Here is a 341-nt window from a genome sequence, read left to right as displayed (position 1 = left end):
GCACACGATTCACTGCCACAGTCAGGGCTCTAAAACCACCAGGTTTGTATAGACTCTCCTTATTTAATTTTTTTTTTTCTTTTTAACACCAGTTTTGCGTTCCCTGCTTGTTCCTCAGTGTGCAAAGGGCAGAAGAGATTGTTTTCCTAAACACCTCAAATCCCGTGACACCAGTGCTGCTTGGTCCCCACGAGAAACGGGTCCAGGGTCCTGCTCCAGAGTCACGGCTCGGAGTTCTCTCTGAAACGATCTCAGACACACAGGAGGGGCTCTGAACACACCCCTCAGCGCTGGACAGGCTCACCTTGTTCTGGGAGCGGTGCAAATCTGAACCTGGGTCT

The 341-nt window shown here is 50.7% G+C and overlaps 1 protein-coding gene across 1 annotated transcript in view; it reads right to left on the bottom strand.

Moving 5' to 3' along the window:
* LOC104470017 (ankyrin repeat and BTB/POZ domain-containing protein 2-like) overlaps positions 1-341 on the bottom strand; it is a gene marked incomplete at both ends in the record, with an annotated part of 11,121 nt that overhangs the window by 9,009 nt on the left and 1,771 nt on the right.

Source organism: Pterocles gutturalis, unplaced genomic scaffold (genome assembly GCF_000699245.1).
Source record: "Pterocles gutturalis isolate BGI_N339 unplaced genomic scaffold, ASM69924v1 scaffold13155, whole genome shotgun sequence".
Taxonomy (NCBI): Eukaryota; Metazoa; Chordata; class Aves; order Pterocliformes; family Pteroclidae; genus Pterocles; species Pterocles gutturalis.
The sequence above is the reverse complement of the archived record's forward strand: the minus strand, read 5'-3'. Positions and strand labels throughout refer to the sequence as shown.